The following is a 15082-nucleotide window of genomic DNA, read 5'->3' on the forward strand; positions in this document are numbered from 1 at the left end:
GCAAATTGTGTCAGCAGCGAATAACTGTATTCCGTGGTTCAAGCATTTTGAAACGGCATTCAGAGTCCAGGGAAAAATTGTCAGCAGTAGCAGTAATACGTTGACACAGAAGTGATAGTTTCCAGCTTTCATCTTTTTCCCTGTGATCATTGGGGGGAGGGGCTGCAATGCCAGAAGTCTGGAGAAGTGCAAATGTTGTTTTTGTCTTCAAAGGGAGGGAAAGTGTCAACCTGGAGAACTATAGACCAGTCCACTGCCCAAACTGGAACCGTTTATTAAGCAGTTAATGTCCAAGCATTTAGAAAGTGACTGTTTGGTAGGTGCCAGTTGGGAGTCATCAAGAACAAGTCAACCAAATCAATCTGAGATGGAGAGGGGGGGAATGGGAAGGAGGGAGAGAGGGGGAGAGATGAGAGGCAGAAAGAGAGAGGGGGAGGGAGGGAGAGGGAGAGAGATGAGAGGAAAGGAGGGAGAGAGGGAGGAGAGAAGGTAAGGGAGAAGGAGAGAGAGAGAAGAGAGATGAGAGGGAGAAGGAGAGAGAGAGAGGGAGAGAAGGAGGAGAGAAAGGGAGAAGGAAAGAGGGAGGAGAGAGATGAGAGGGAGAAAGAGGGAGGGAGGGAGGTACAGGAGATCAGTTATTGACCGCAGAAATTCAATGGACATAGTGAATCTTCTCAGCAAAGCAATAAATTAAGTCTCCCATGAATTTATAGCAAAGTGCGGATATATTTATAAATGATCTACAAGGGTGATTAGAAAAAAATGGTTGTCAACTTTGCAAACAAAACAGGGACACCAAACACTTTTAAGAGAATATCATGATTTAGGATTGTCTCAAGGATCCTTTGACCCGCTAGACTTCAAAAAGCACACTGACACACAAACTGACTCTTAAGCTACATCAACAGATGGAATGTCAACTTCAAAAGAAGCCATGCTTTCTCTCTATTTTGTGCTGTTGGTCAAAAACCCAGGAAGGAGCTGCCACACTGAGGGGCAACTTCTAAACAGCAACCTCTAGGCACTGCCTGGACACGTAGAGAGCGGAGTAGCTCCTTCCATTCCCTGAGGAGGATGGGATCAGGCTGGCAGGGGAGATGAAAAGTGGAGACAGGACCTTGGAGACAGCTATTCCCCTGCAATGAGGAAGTCACTAAATGCCATGGAGCAGAGGGGCACATTTAACCCTGTGGCTTCCACTTGAATAGCTTCAAACCTGCAACTGTCAGACGCCAGCAGACATGGGGTTAGACACACCTGCCTTGGCTGAGGGAGGGGGGGACACTAGGTTTCCTAAAAGAGACCCTCTAAGGGAGCATATAAGAACCATGATGGTGCAGTGGTCAGAATGCAGTCTTGCAGGCTAACTCACTGCTCACTGCCAGCAGTTCGATCTTGACCAGCTCAAGGTTGACTGATCTTTCCATCCTTCCAAGGTGAGTAAACTGAGGACCCAGATTATTGGGGGAAATAGGCTGACTCTGTAAACAGTTTAGAGAGAGCTGTAAAACACTGTGAAGTGATATATAAGTCTAAGTGCTATTCCTTCCTTCCTTCCTTCCTTCCCTCCCTCCCGCCCTCCCTCCCAGTGGTCAGAATGCATTATTGCAGGCTAACTCACTGATCACTGCCAGCAGTCCGATCTTGACCAGCTCAAGGTTGACTCATCCTTCCATCCTTCCAAGGTAGGTAAAATGAGGACCCAGATTGTTGGGGAAAATAGGCTGACTCTGTAAACTGTTTAGAGAGGGCTGTAAAGCACTGTGAAGCGGTATATAAGTTTAAGTTCTATTGTTATTACTGTGTTCGCCCACAAGAGATGAAGAGCTTTGCCAGGCCCCATGCAATCTGCGCGTGAGTGATTCACGCACTTTACACACATAGGAGACACTGTGGCCCAGCTCCATCCTAGTGGCACAATCTGATGCAGAACTACAGAAAAGCGATATCGCTCCGCCTCCTTCTCAAGCTAAGGAAAAAGCTTGAAATATTTAAAAAAAATAGTTTTATTAAAAGTAAACTTCCTTCAACTTTAGGTACATGCCCAACCATTACAACTGGATGAAATAAGGCATTGCTGATAAGGTCATTTCAAACATCAGTCTTTTTTCATTCATTCATTAAATAAATTGATCCAGTCACCCATCCACCAAAAGAAAGAAGAAAAAGACCACACAATTATTAAAATATATATATATTTTTTTTTAAAAAAAGATGTACTACCAGGCTAGTCCCATCAACATCCTGGCCAGCTCTACGACCTACTAGAGAAAGATGGGCACAGATTCAAGAGCCAAATGGACTGGATCCAACTATGGAGCTCATGACAGAAGATCAGAGGCAAAGCTTTAAAACAATTAGCAGACGCCTTCCATATATTCAAGGGCCATGCAGCAAATTAATGTGATTTATATCAAAGGAATCAGGTTGGCAAGCTTTGACTGAAGCTCTTTCTTTTCCCCAGACAAAAGGGGATTTCCCTGCTAACTCGCTTTGACTAAGCTCACAGTTTGCAAGCCTCAATCATAGTTTTAAAAACGCTCCTCGTAACTCCTGCTGGCTCTCGAAGGATGCCTGAGGCCCAGGCGGCTAAACCTGCCACAACCAACTCACCGTGGCCAACTCCCCACAGGAGAAGTTGCCATGCCAACTCGCTATGAGACATCTCGCCACGGGACAAGAGTCAAAGAAATGGATCGAATATTATCATTAAAGAAAGGGTGCAAAAGGAGGGATAACATGAAATGCGAATGACAAAAATTAAAATGATGTTTAAATTATTTTAAATAATTACATTGAATTGTTGAGTTGTCCCATGGTGAGTTGACCGCAGTGGGGCTATGGAGAGTGGGATGCCTCTCCATGCGTGGTTAGCAAGCACGTGCATGCGTCCACAACTCCATTTATGCATGTGCCGTGCACGTGCACCAGAGATGGGTTCCTACCAGTTCGGACCAGTTCAGCCGAATAGGTAGTAACTCGGCCAGACACATGAGCTTACTGGTTCTATCCTGGGTGCTGCTATTTTTATTTTCTGTTCTGCATATGCGCAGAACAATCTTCATTGAAAAAATGTAATCCCCCCCTTTTTTTAATACTGTGTGCATGCCAGTCCCAGAGAGGTCCCAGAGATGGGCCATTTTTCACAAAAATAGAGGCCTTTTTTCCTTCCCCATCTTCCAGAAGGACTCTGCAGACTTCAGCAGGGCTGGAGAAAGGCAAAAATGCCTCCGTTTTTGTGAAAAATGACTTATTTTCTGCCCATTTTTGCCTTCCCCCAGCCCTGCTGAAGCCTGCAGAATGTTCCTGGGGGCCGGAGAGGACAAACACTTTTTTCTTACTGGGTAGTTTGCAGGTGCTCCCTTAGCTCTGGCGAAGGCCCCCCCCCCCAATTAAAAATTTTCACCATCGTTTCGGTGGGCATGGCTTGGTGAGGGGATCATGTCACTGAGTGTGAATGAGTGACATCAATTAGCCATGCCCACTCAGTCACATGCCCCCATCTAGCCATGCCCACCAAACCAGTAGTAAAAAATATTGAAACCCACCCCTGATGTGCACCTGCCACTCATGCAAATGGAGTGCATGTGTACATGATTGCCTGCTGCTCACGTATGGGGATGTGCATTCTGCAGCCTGGTTGAAAACAGAGTTCGGCATCCCTGATCTGGAGTATCTACCTTCCCCCACCGGGCATAAATTGGGTGTCCAGCTCAGCGGTTCGGTTCAGTTGAACTGCCCCACTATCACTTCTGCCACAAAAATCTTGCAGGAGAAAGGCAGTACGGACAACTGTGAGAACTGGCAGAGCTGTGAACCATAAACACAAAGGTTTCACTGTGTCCCAGTGGTGGGTTCTGGATCCTGTAGCAACCGATACGCTGCAACAGGGCCTGGTGGCCACCACGTGAACACGTGCAGCGTGCACATGCATACTTACCACCCGCAACACTCCAGCTGCTCAGCGGAGCATCATGCAGGCACCATATGCTCCATGCGTGTGCACGAAAGCCATGATCGGCTCAAATAGCGGTAAGGAGAACGGGCAGGCGGGTGGGCCCTCCGGAGCACTGTATCAGAATGGTACTGGTGCTCCCAGCAGGCACCGGTACACCCGCACTGGGGCATACTGGTCGTATCCCACCAACTGCTGTGTCCCTTCATGACAGATCCTGTGCCCTTGTTGACTTTAATAGGGATACTAAGGTGGCAGGTCAAGCTGTTTGTGATGACAGTGAAAAGTCAAGTGAGCAGGAGATCGTCATCCAAGAGGAAGAAGTTGTTTTGGATAGGAAAAAATGTGAATCAGTTATTATACAACTGTCATGTGAAAAGAACAGGGTATCTAAACAGAGAAGCCACTTTCTGCTTGGTGATTCCATTGTAAGAGATGTCAAATTAGGAAAGGATGTGGAGGTTTTGAAAGAGGTGAGCTGTCTGCCTGGTGCTACTGCCAGCAGAGAAAAGAGGTGCATTGTTAAGAAACTCAAAAAAGCTAGTAAGGACTGTGATGTTGAGGATGTTGTCCATCTTGGCACCAATGGCCAGTCTGAAAAAGATGTTCTCTCTGTGCAGAATGATTTCCAGAGCTTGGAGCAGGAACTTAGCAGGCTAGGTTGTAGCCTTACTTTTTCAGAGGTTTTACCTGTATCTAAGGAGCAATAAAGAAACAATCAGCGCATAGCTGAATTCAATATGAGGCTAAAGGAGTGGTATAAAGTGGAAGGTTTTGGTTATATTAGTCACAATGTCTGCAGATGATCTGATGAAACTTGTAAGGAGGGAAGGCTGCAACAGGTCTTCACCAGATCCTCAGATTAGGTAGGCAGCAATTGTTGCAGTCCACTGCCAGCCTGCGGAGCTGGCAGCAGAGTTGGACAATGAGGAGGTTTGGGAGGAACATCAGCCAGTCCTGGAGTCTTGGGAAGACTCAGACAAGGGCTCTGCATCGGAGGCAGAGAGGGGGCGAGGGCCATCTGGTAGTTATGTGCTGCCTCCGGAGCCTGACATCAGCGAGGCAGAAGAACAGTGTGAGCCCGTTCCCACTGTGTGCATGCACATAGCTTCCAGAAGGCAAGAACAGTTAAGAAAAAAGGGGTGACTTGAGAGTAGGGCTTGGAGATGATTGGCCCCTCCCATAAGACATAAAAGAGGAGCAAAGGCATATGAGCCTTTGCAGGAACCAACTTTGTTCATTCTGGTCGGTTCAAACTCCGAGAAGCTCTGTTTGACTCTGTGCTCTGTTTGGCCTTGCAAAACTAATTGGCAGTTAGGTCTTTGGCAGTGTTTCAAGGGAGATAAAAATGGGGGCTTATCAATGTTATCCTGAAAGACTTTGGCAGACTTCTGTCAGACTCTTTACAAACTATTCATTATGGGCTGTGAATGAACATAATTCACAGCCCTTGAATAAAAAGACGGGTTTTGGAACTAAGCATCTGCTTTTTACTATCTCAGGAAACCTAGGTCAGAACAGCGACAGTTCAGGAAAGGCCACAAAAACTTGCCATCAGCTTCAGCCTCCCATGACTCTTCTTCCTATATCATGCTGTAAGAGTGATGTCCTAATGAACCACCACTTAAGTATAAGCCAGCCATGCGTTACAACTGCCAAAAAAGCCAATGCAGCTCTGGGCTACATCAACAGAGGGATAGTATCAAGTTCACATTAAGTGATAGCACCACTCTGTACTGCACTAGTGAGGCCACACTTGGAATACTGTGCCCAGTTCTGGTCCTCACAATACAAAAAAGAGACTCCAACAACTTGCCTCCTGGATGTCCCAAAGTATTGTTTTCAAAAGACAACTGGACTACTTTGTTTTTTTCTTGAAGACATTTCACCCCTCGCCCAAGAAGCTTCTTCAATTCTGATTGAATGGAGGAGAATGGAAGGATTTCAATTGTTTGCAGTCATCTGGTCATTAGCACTCTCTCTGAGAGTAGCTAAAGCTTCTTGAAGTTGTAGCTGCTCCATCCCTGGAGATTTTCAAGAAAAGATTGGACAAGCATTTGAATGGGTATAAGGACTGCTGCCTTGAGCAGGGGTTGGACTAGAAGACCCCAAGTTCTCTTCCGGCCCTAGGATTCTATGACCTCCTGGGCATTTAAGACTTTCCCCTTTGCTAACTCCAAATTTGCCACATTCCTTATGATCTATGAAGGTCTAAATAGTCCTCTGCTCCCAGCTGTTTCCCAGCAAAGCCTGGCATGAGTTAGCTGAAAGCATTTATTTGGATTTTTGTATCATACTGCTACATGTGCTTGTGGAAAGATGTATGAATTTAACTGCACCTGGCCTTGCAGCACCATTCAGAATAACAGAAAGAGAAGGGAACCTGGAGGTCTTCTAGTCCAGCCCCCTGCTCAACAGGAGACCCTATACCATTTCAGACAAATGGCTGTCCAGTCTCATCTTAAAAACCTCCAGTGATGTAGAAGGAAGGAAGGAAGGAAGGAAGGAAGGAAGGAAGGAAGGAAGGAAGGAATAGCAGAATAACAGAGCTGGAAGGGGCCTTGGAGTCTCAACAGTTGAAATTCAGCAGGTTCTGACAGGTTCTAGAGAAACAGTAGCGGAACTTTTGAGTAGTTCGGAGAACCGGCAAATGCCACCTCTGGCTGGCCCCAGAGTGGGGTAGGAATGGAGATTTTGCAGTATCCTTCCGTGCCATGCCCACCAAGCCACCCCCACAGAACCTGTAGTAATAAAATTTGAATTTCACCACTGAGTCTCAATATGGACTTTGTGGGGCATGCAAAGTAGGGAAAACATAAAAACAGCTAAAAGCATTGAATCACACAGGCAGCCCACAGGACCCAATGGACAGTGAAAGCAAGCTTCACCTGGATACCTTCAGGGGAAGAAGCCCCATGGGGTGGACCCCCGGGCATCTAGGAGCCAAAGATTTCATGTGCTTATCCACAGTGAATGCTGGCCCTTGGCAGGACCTTTGATGGTTTTCAACAGGAGCGGCCTTTGCTCTCTTCAGGCTCTTCAGGGTGGGCCCTGATGGTAACAAGTTAATAGCTTATTAATTGACATCTGTGTGACCACAGTTTACACACTAAGGAAAAACCTTTGGGCTCATTCATCATTTGCAGAAAGCCAGCTTCAGTGGGGTGCAGAGGGCAAAGCCAGCAGGGAGATAAGGTTCCCAAGACACCGTTTGCCCAGCTGGAGGGCAGCGTGATTACCTGAAGAAAAGTGATAAGAATTCCTGATCACAAGGTGTGGCTGGGAGTTTCTCTCGAGGTTGACCTGGGGATTAGACAGCTAGTTAATCACAAGCCTTGGTTTCGGTCAGTTTTACACACACACCGCACCACGTTTTTGCTTTCTCCATGATAAGAAATCACATCTCAAAACCTCCCTCCTCATGTCCTAGTAGTCCATGTGCCTTGATCTGCTCTGAATGATCTGCACTGAACCCCAAAGTGTCCCACACATGCCTGGGGTAATTTATGGGCTGGAGAGGTCCCAAGGACTGGAGGAGGACTCTAAATTAGTATTCATATTGCAGGTGTGTTTGTTTGATTGATCCCTCCTTCTTTTTGTTCAGCAAAGAATTCCTCGGGTGCCTCAGTTTTCTTCTGGCTCTGCCACAGGGTTGACCGTGGGCAGGCAACCAAAACCTCCTAAGAGGATTGTCATCTCCACTTGTTGCTTGCCTGGACAGAAGAATAAAACCCAATACTCCATGATTAGCCTTCCCTCAGCCCTCAAAATAAACAGCTCTTCATACTGATATGGCAGGAGCCAGGATTTGCCAAAGAAATATACAGTACATGTATACTCTCACCAATAAATAAGTCATGCTGACAAATCTGGAAGTTTAGAATGTAGCTGGAGAATTTTGCTTTCTGAGAGCTCTCAACCCGGAGATATTATTTCACTTCAGCAAAATACAAGGTATAGTGGAGCAAGAATTTTACTCTTGAAATCCTTTCTGTTTATTGAGTGAAGGGGAATCTTCAAATAGACAGCAAAAAGAGTCATACATGTGAAACGCAGGGCTATACAAATCAAATTGAATCCAATAAATAAGCAAAACTGGGTCCTGCCAGATTCAGAAATGGGACATTCCACTAGGGCAGTGGTGGGATTCAATTTTTTTTTTTACTATGGGTTCTGTGAGCATGGCTTGGTGGGTGTGGCTTGGTGGGCGTGGCTTGGGGGGCATAGGCAGGGGAAGGATATTGTAAAATCTCCATTCCCTCCCCATTCTAGGGGAAGGATACTACAAAATCCCCATTTCCTCCCAATCAGCTGAGACTCGGGAGGCAGAGAATAGATGGACAGGGGCCAGTCAGAGATGGTATTTACCAGTTCTCCAAACTACTCAAACTTTCCGCTACCAGTTCTCCAGAACTGGTCAGAACCTGCTGAATGCCACCTCTGCACTAGGGGTATACTTGAAAAGTTGCTGGGGAAAACCTTGTTAATACACAAATTAGACATACTTCTGTCTATAATATAATGTTTATTATTATAATATATAATATATAATATTATATATTATATATTATATGTCTATTATTAAATGTTTATATAATGTTTATTATTAAACATAATACATAATGTTTAATATAATGTGTAATTAAAAATTTGTGTATTTGTTGGAAAACTTAGTTCCTTCTGAGCCTTAGCTTTCCTCATTTCATTTTTGCAGGTTCATATACAAGTATTCTGCCTTAGTTTGTGTCCCCCTTTCCAGTGTTCATATGTCTCCTTTTTGTCGTTCAGTTTATCAGAGTTTTTTTATGCAACCATGCTGGTTTCTTCTTGGATCAATTATTTTTCTTTTTCCATGGTATTGTGCTGGACTGAGCTTTATAAATCTCATTTTTCAGAATTTCCTAAACTTTTTGAGTTGTTTTCTCTTTCAAGGTTTTCATTCATGGAATCCTTCCCAAGCTCTATGTTGGTTGAAATCAGTTCTCTTAAAGCCTAGACTTTCATCTGTCTTTGTCCTGTTGTTTGTGCCTTCATTATGTTGAATTCTTATGTCACATGATTACTCTTCCCCAAAGTTCCCACAACTTCAACCCCTTCTCTCATTTCATCTCTGCAAGTTCAATAGGGCTGACCTTCTAGTTCTCTACCTTTTGGGAGGCAAAGGTGTCTGTTAGGTTTTTCCTGGGCTAAATTCTTCCCATGCTTCCCCTTGCTAAAAATGAAGGTACAAATCCTTCCCCATTAAACCAGGTGAGCTGAGGAAACAAGCTAGTCCAAATGAAAAGGCAACTGGAAGGCTAATGCTTAAGGAGGGGATTGTTAGCAAACCCCCCCCCCAATGAACTCAGCTCTTCTGCAGCAAAATCCAGGTTTGTTCAAAAAAAGCCATAATGGTGCAGTGGTTAGAATGCAGGATTGTAGGCTCACTGCTCACTCCAGGAGTTTGATCCTCACCAGGCTCAAGGTTGCCTTCTATCCAGTGGTGAAATTCAGGTTTTTTTACTACTAGTTCTTTGGGCGTGGCTTGGTGGGCATGGCTTGGTGGGCGTAGCAGGGGAAGGGTACCGCAAAATCTCCATTCCCTCCCCACTCCAGGGGAAGGATATTGCAAAATCTCCATTCCCACCTCACTCTGGGGCCAGCCAGAGGTGGTATTTGCTGGTTCTCTGAACTACTCAAAATTTCCGCTACCGGTTCTCTTGAATCTGTCAGAACCTGCTGAATTTCACCCCTGCTTCTATCCTATCAAAGTCAGTAAAATGAGGACTTAGATTGTTGGGGGCAATATGCTGACTGTGTAGACCACTTAGAGAGGGCTGCAAAACAGTATATAAGTCTAGGTCTATTACTATTTTGATATTGACTGTTCCTTCACCACACAAAGTTCTTTAAAAGTTGCCATTTTCCACAACACCTGACTAGTGTCCATTTGTAATACACAAAGTCAGGGGTTGCTCAAAGCCACTGGGCCTGCCCCCTCTTTGCTCTGGGGATGAAACCAGCTCTTGTGGGTTTCTTACCCCTGTTTCCTCCTTTCTGAAGAGCGGAGGGGGAGGCTGCTTGTCTGACTCTATTTGGGAGGCAAATGTCTGTTCAGCCTTAGCCCTAGGGCTGTGTTACTCTGTGGTTTTTACTTGGATTTCATTTGTATTATTTATTGAGTGACACAAATCTACCAAGATAGCCCCTGTATTAAGCAACGCGGCTCCTCTTTGAGGCCTGCACAATGCTAGAAGACCCGCAGAGAGAGACTCTGAGCACACACACACACCCTCTTTCCTTGTTGACTGAATTGTTTGTTTTTTAAAAATGTACCATCATGCTTTGATGTAATGCAAAAATATGCTTTTTATGTCCCTGTTTCCCCTTGTTTCTCTTGTGAATGTCTTTTTTTCCCCAACAGAGATCAGAATAAATTCCTGTTTCATTGCTCTCATCATCAAATGGACTGCTTTTGTAAGGTGTTCCATTTGTACCTGACATCTGACAGGATATATCCTCTTGGGAGAAAAGCAGGGGTGGGTTTCAAAAATTTTTACTCCTGGTTCTGTGGGCATGGCTAGTGGGGCGATATGACTGAATGGACATGGCCAACTTGACTTCACTTCTGCAGATGCACACTCAGTCACATGCCCCCTCCACTTAGCCATGCCCACAGAACTGCAAAAAGTTCTGTTTTGCCAGCTGGGAGGCTGGCAAAGAGGCCTCCCTTTCCCTGCCTTTGCAGCTCTCAGAGGAAGGAGGCAGGGATGCTGGCCCGGGGCTTGCTTCCCTTACCTCTCACCACCACCTGCCCACTCACCCGACGCTTTCCTGGCCACCTGCCCAGGTAAGCAGGCAGGGCCTGGGCTGCAGCCGGCAGGGAGGAGTGGTACACGCAGGAGGTTCCACGCAGTTCCTTAACTTGTCTGGCCTGCAGCTGAGGCCGCTGCCCTCTCCTACCACCACCTTCTCACCCCACCACTGCCCTCTTCAGCATGCAAAGCTTGCTGGGCTGCAAAGGCGGTGGCTTCAGGAAATGTTGGCTGGTGGGGAGGGGGGGGCTAGGTTAGTGCAAATGCTGCTTATCTGTGTGTAGGCAGGAAGAGGCAGTTGTGTTTATGCACGTGGACAAGGCAAGGCAGGGCAAGCGTCTGAGCAAGCTGGTTCTAGGGCATGGCCAGCCAGCCGTCACTACCGGTTCGGCAACCCACGCCCAATTACCACTACCAGTTCTCCCAAAGCAGGAGCAACCCACCTCTGGAGAAGAGGAAGATGGAGGGGAAATAGCTGTGGGCTGGTTCAGCCAGGCTGGTGGATCACACCAGACCAAACAAGCAGCCCCATTTCATTTACCGGCATTGTTTCAATTTTTATTTTTGGATCCTCTAATGAACATTTCCTCCATGTTCTTATCCAAGTGATTAGAAAAACAGAACTTTGCTTTTGTAGATGAATTTTGAAAGGGACTAATGTTCTAATCAAGAACATTGCTAAATTATATCAATTGCTATCAAAAATTAATTAGGAGGACAAATATGCTAAAGATTGTATGATTAAATGCACAAATCACTTGGGATATAATATTATACCTGATCAATGGGAAAACATGTAGACTAAAAGATTGACATTTAATTTGAGAGTATTTTTTTTATAAAATGACATATCATTGGTATTTAACACCTGATAAATTGTCAAAGATATATGAGGGTTTATGTCATATCACTGTTGGAAATTTAACCAATGTGAAAGAATCTCTTTGGTGGACTTGTAAGAGCACTAAGAAATATTGGGACCAAATATGTACTTTAATTCAGAAGATTTCAAAAATCAATGTGCAAGTAAAACCAGAGATTTTTCTTTTAGATATAAGGGGGTGAGAGACAGAGAGGAAACATGGGACTTTGTTCTCATAGATGAAAACTTCCACATACACAGATGTGGAAAGGTTTCCAAGTCTTGATAACAGATGAATGAATTGCAAAATTAATGGAGGTAGCTGGGATGGCAAAACTGACTACTTCGATGAAAAACAAAAATTTGACTACTTTGCTTCTCTCTGGAAACTACTTTTGGACTTCTTGCTTGGGAAAAATAGAAATGAAACTCTGATTTGGGGATTTGAATGATAGAAATGTTGTGTATTGTTATTGCTTTTATTTTCTGCTTATGTTTTTATATGTAATGTCTTTATTTTTGTTTAAACTTAGAGTCTTCTTTATTTGCATCTAACCTGAAGAATTAGAATTTATTCTTTTTCAATGTCTTTGTTCATATTTTTTTTCTTTTCTTGTTATACTTTTATTTATTTATTTAGTTTGTCATTCATGTACAAGATAACAGGAATAAGAATAAACATGATTAAGAGCACAGGAAAATGGGTACAAATAAATGGGGACAGTAGGAAAGGGACATTAGGCACGCTGATGCCCTTATGCACGCCCCTACTGACCTCTTAGGAATGGAGTAAGGTCCACAGTACACAGTTTAAGGTTAAAGTTATGGGGGTTTGAGGATGTAACAACAGAGTCAAGTAGAGCATTCTAGGCATTGACCACTCTGTTGCTGAAGCCGTATTTTCTGCAGTCAAGTTTGGTGCAGTTTACCTTGAATTTGTATCTATTGTGTGCTTGTGTATTGTTGCGGTTGAAGCTGAAGTAGTCATTGACAGGTAGGATGTTGTAGCAGATAATTTTGTGCACTACACTTAGGTCAGACCATAGGCGGCGTAGTTCTAGGTTTCCCAAGCCCAAAATTTCGAGCCTGGTGACATAAGGGATTCTGTTGCGAGTGGAAGAGTGGAGTACTCTTCTCGTGAAATACTTTTTCTTTTTATTAAAATATTCTTTTTAAAAAAAATATTTTCTTTTTCTAGTTTCTTTCCTTTCTCTTTTATTATCCTACATTTTAGCAGTTTTTGAAATTTAATAATTACATTTTTAAAAAGAGTGATAGGCCCATATCCATGATTCAATCTTGTGACATCCACTTGCAATTTCTGTCCCCATGGATAGGTACTGTGGACAAACTTTGAGCCAATAATTGAGCCATAAATATGTGAAGTTATATCATCTAAACCACACTTAAGAAACTTGCTACTCAAGATTATCCTTCCTGCCTGACTACATCGTATCTGCTGTTCACAAAACCTTTGAACCTTCTGCTCCCCAGGATTTGCACTGCATGCAAGCCAAACTCAGGTTCTCTCCCAGCTACAGGAAACTTGGGCTGTCTTCTAGTAATAATCCTGGGAAGCCCAACTCCATGGGCATCTTGGAGAATCCACAGTCTTGGGTGGATGGAAGACAATGGCTGGGAATCGGCCTTCAGCCAACCCCCTTGCCTGGCAGACACATTGCCAACTCAGCTTATAACCAAGCTTAAATAATTCAAGTTTGGGTGGGGGAAACCTAGATCTGTTTCCTCGGATGATATATAATGGCTAGTCTGGTGAAAAGAAGGGCTAGGGGTGACATGATAGTAGTTTTGCAATATTCAAGGGGCTGCCACAAAGAAGAGGGGATCAATATACTTTCCAAAGCACCAGAAGGCAACACAATGGATGGAAACTCCAGGAGAGAAACAACCTGGAACTAAGGAGAAATTTCCTGACAGTGAGAAGAAGTAACCAGTGCAACAACTTACCTCCAGAGGTTGTGGCTGCTCCAACACTGGAAATTTTTAGGAAGAGATTGGACAAATATTAGTCTGAAATAGTATAGGGTTTCCTGCTCAGGGATTGGACTAGAACAGTGTTTCTCAACCTTGGCAACTTGAAGACGTCTGGACTTCAACTCCCAGAATTCCCCAGCCAGCGACGTCTTCAAGTTGCCAAGGTTGAGAAACACTGGACTAGAAGACTGGCAAGGTTCCTTCCAACTCTACTTTATAATCACATCATCCCAGTGGCCTTTTAAAATCCAGGTTTCTAAACTCTGTGTCAAGCCCCCAGTCATTTTTCTTCTGGACATTAGGCCTGTCACACTTTCTATTATTCTGCTATTCATTTTCTATTGTGGGAAAATGGGAGGGAGGATATTAGGGAGTTGGATGGGATGCAGCCATAACAAAATTCTTTTTAGAAAGCCAAGGTCATCCTTTGTCTCTGCACCTCCGCATCTCACTGGAATTGGATGGGTGAAACTGCCACCATGGCAATGGGAGATTGGACCATGTGATGGACTTGTGGGTGTGGGGGCAAGATTTTGAACTTTCAACTGGGTGGGGAACCTAGGAAACTTTCACATTCGTGCTTCCCCAGATGTGCCAACATGGCTCTCTTAATAAATTGGAACTTTGAGGAATCCTTTCCCTTGGACTCTGATTTAATTTCGGATGCTATTTGGAACCCTGAACACTCTGTGCCCCTTCCCCACTGAAAATGGCCTGATCCCTGTCCTGCATTATCCTCTCGAGAGGGAAAGAAACCTACAAGTAATCCGGAGAAACTGTCTTGGAGAGAACCAGAAGCTCCCTTCGGCACACATGGGGCTGACTTTGCTTCCTCTCTCCCCCAGTCTGTCACTTTGTTCTGTGCCTTTGTCCCAAGTTGCTATGGCAACGCAGGAGAATGCGCTAGGTGAGCATACCTCAGCTTTACTCAAGTCTTTTCTTTGCACTAAAGAGAAGCAACCTCTGACCGCATCTCGCACACCTGAGCCTGTTGCTACCTTTCCCTTTCCTTTTCTAGCCTGGTTGAAAGATGGAGTAATAACAACTTTGTTTTCAAACCACTCTTGCAAAGTAAGAATCTTTTGGAAAATGACTCAGTGGCTGAATCATCCCATTTCCTGGGTTTGTACAATACATCAAAGATTTTGCTGGATTTTGCTAATGCTAATTCAGGAGAATTTAGACAAAAGGTTAAAAAGGAGAATGGGATGGTTTGTCTCCCAAAGTTTCTTCCATGCCTACCTGTTTTTGGTAAATTGAAAGAACATTAGCTAAACATCGTCCTGTCCTCATTCTTTCTCTGGCCTGATGTGAAAACCACTGACAACCACTGACTCTCAAGAGGAGAGTCTATTTCTCAGCTGTCCCACTACTCTACACACTATCTTATTTTCTTCCCATATATCCTTTACAGGAGAAAAACTCATGTTTGGAAGCACTTCAGGAATGGAAGAAATCGTGGTGGGTTGGTTTCCC

Source organism: Thamnophis elegans, chromosome 12, assembly GCF_009769535.1.
Source record: "Thamnophis elegans isolate rThaEle1 chromosome 12, rThaEle1.pri, whole genome shotgun sequence".
Lineage (NCBI taxonomy): Eukaryota > Metazoa > Chordata > Lepidosauria > Squamata > Colubridae > Thamnophis > Thamnophis elegans.